At 33.7% G+C, this 3,114-nt stretch overlaps 1 pseudogene; it reads left to right on the forward strand.

Annotated features, from left to right (window-relative positions):
- The first annotated feature begins 896 nt into the window (after positions 1–896).
- LOC109588329 (uncharacterized) overlaps positions 897–3,114 on the forward strand; it is a 6,266-nt pseudogene continuing 4,048 nt past the window's right edge.

The following is a 3,114-nucleotide window of genomic DNA, read 5'->3' on the forward strand; positions in this document are numbered from 1 at the left end:
TTTTGTTTTCCATCCTCAAAATGACTTTCGTGAGGTTAAACATTCGTTCTGAAGACGTTAATAAACTATCACGCCCATTAAAACTGGAATTTTGTTTGGTTAATTGTTCATTCTCCCATCTTGAGGAACAAAAAGAATGAAAGTTTAGCCTCATGAAACAAACCTGCTATACGGTATATACACAGTTGTTTAAATTTGCAATATTAAGTATAAACACATAATAAATAGACAACAGCTATACCATTTTACAGTAAGCACCACTGCACCACTAGAATCATTACTGAGTTACCAACATTTTTTAATTTAAACATTTGAAAAATGATTCTAAAAACACCCCATCCATTTAATGCACTTTGTTTTATGATGACACATTTATGATCACTATACTTGCATTTGTTTCCAGAAGTTGCATATGAAAGAGCACTGTGTTGATTTGACCACTCATATCTTGTCCTCTAAATCAACAAAATATTTAAGCAATTTTGTTTCTTAATACAGTCAATAATCCCTCCTGCATAAGAGATGCAACCTATTCATCTGATGATTTCACAAATGTTACACCTGCAAATCATTTCTGAAACTGGATGAAATTTAAAGTGAGTTACCTTACTGCAAGTGAAAGGTTTGCAACAAATAGCTTTTGTTTATTTATTAGATACTGAGGTAACTTGATTACTAAAAAATTCAACTTGTATTACCCTATAGCCTTAAAGATTTCTACTCTTACAAAGGATGGCCTTATGGAAGTTATGATAGTTATAGCGGCTAAAGTATACACAGAGTGAAGCCATTATTGTCCTTTCAAAATCACAACAGGTATACCATGTGCACGTGTACTATAATCCTTTGTCTAGTGCTCCATGTGGACTGATTGGTAGTATAGGAAAGAGTCCATCATGAATGGATTGTGTGTACTATTAGCAGTGATCTGCTGTACTAATGTGATTGGAATATGTCATGATAATAATTCTCCTTTCTACAGTGACTCAAGTGTTACTGCTCCTATTGGTAATAATTTTACAGTGTATGATTAACTTATTATTGTATAGACTGCCCTATTGCTAAAGATTGCAAGGCATGGTTTGATGCTGGTGCTACTAAGAGTGGTGTATATCCTGTCAAACCTGATGGAGACTCACCTTTTCAAGTATACAAAATGACTCCCAGTTTAATGCAACTATATTCCATTAACAGGTTTACTGTGATATGGAGACTGATGGTGGTGGATGGACTGTATTTCAGAGGAGGCAAGATGGGTCTGTTGATTTCTATCGTGGCTGGTCTGAATATGAGAAAGGGTTTGGTAACCTAACAGGAGAGCATTGGCTAGGATTGAGAAACATTCATCGTCTCACTCCTTTGAAGGCAGCAAAGCTCATGCTAAGTACAACAATTGTGAGATACTTGATTCATATACACAATATACTCTTGTCATTGGAAGCTATACAGGAACTGCTGGAGATTCATTGAGCAGACACAACATAATGAAGTTCTCAACTAAAGATAGAGATAATGACGTACATAACGATCTTAACTGTGCATCACGTCATTCAGGAGCATGGTGGTTTAAAAACTGCTATACAGCACATCTCAATGGTGCATACTCCCATAGTAGTACAGTTCCAAGAGGTGCAGGAGTTGTATGGGATAATTTCAAAGGTCATACATACTCTCTAAAGTTTACAGAAATGAAAGTTCGACGTCACAATTAGTTTATTAAGAAACACTATACATGTAGGTTGGACAATTGAACTTTTATACTTTCAATAAAATCACCATTCAATAAGTTAGGTACAATTACAAAGGACAAAGAATGGTACATCTGCCAGTCATTAGAAATTAAATTACAGTAAAGCTGGGAAAAAATTATGTATTCTTATTTTTTCAAATTTTTCATTGGGTATGCGAACAATTCGGCAATTAAAATGGCAAATTGCAGTTGCTCAAAACTGCCAACATTAGTTTTCCGCCAAAGTTATAATACTATTAGCAGGGTTTTTACAAGGGAATGGGGAAAGTTTCTACCACAAACTTCACATCTTGCCCCTCCCCCCAAAGTTTTAAATTCAAATTGCTATGCAAATATATTTGCCAATATACGCAATCAGACCAAACACTCCACTTTCAAGAAATACAAGAAAATTTAAAGAAGAAAAAAATTACTATAACATTTAACATAGATACCGGTATACAATGATATATTACTAAGTAAAAGTTTACTTCAACCCAAGTCTCACCATACATAGCAAGACTATTTACAAAACTTTCTAGATGGAACCATGACTATCATTAATAGGCCATACCCAATGCAAAGTGAAAAATAAATACTAGAAATTAGTATTCTCACCTTATTTGTTTTGCTTCACATTTCAGTAAGACAGAGAGACAATCACCACATTTTTTATGTACCAACCCTCACACAAAGGAACAAGCTGGACAAGGTCTATTATGACAACAACAAGGAGCATGAGACAAATGATAATGCTTTGGAGGAGAAAGACAAGATTCATTACAGAGGGGAGGCCTCACTTGTTGCGATTGGATACAAAGGACGTGTCTTTTTGTCTTGTCACATCTACAACCAAGTGTAATGAACAAGGATAGCAATCACCTAAAGAATTAAGAGGAGAGAGAGTGTGAAGTACATTTAAATGAATGATTATGCATGTAGATGTAGAATTATTGCTACATGTATTTATTGCAGTCAATGCTATTCAGAGATTACCTTAAGCCTACTATTAAGCCGTCTACTAATTTTAGTGAAATCAACAAAAGTCATGTTTAGCGTTACTAATTTTAGCATTTTAACAAAAATTAATTAACTGTAAATAATAATCAATATAATGAATAATAATTATTTTGGCGTCTATTTAATTTAGCAATTTAAAGCTCTCTCTTGCTAAAATAGCTAAATTTAGTAGACGCTAAAAATAGTAGGCTTAAGGTAACATGATTTTAATGCAAAACCGTAGATCATACATGTATGTACATGTAAAAAATCAGTATCAGCTAAAACATTCTACACAACATAAGTACATGTATATGTATCAAAAAAATTATTAAAAGAGATAATTTTGTCCTAACCACTTTGATAAAATTCTGGCCAATGCACTA

Source organism: Amphimedon queenslandica, unplaced genomic scaffold (genome assembly GCF_000090795.2).
Source record: "Amphimedon queenslandica unplaced genomic scaffold, v1.1 AMPQUscaffold_12157, whole genome shotgun sequence".
Taxonomy (NCBI): domain Eukaryota; kingdom Metazoa; phylum Porifera; class Demospongiae; order Haplosclerida; family Niphatidae; genus Amphimedon; species Amphimedon queenslandica.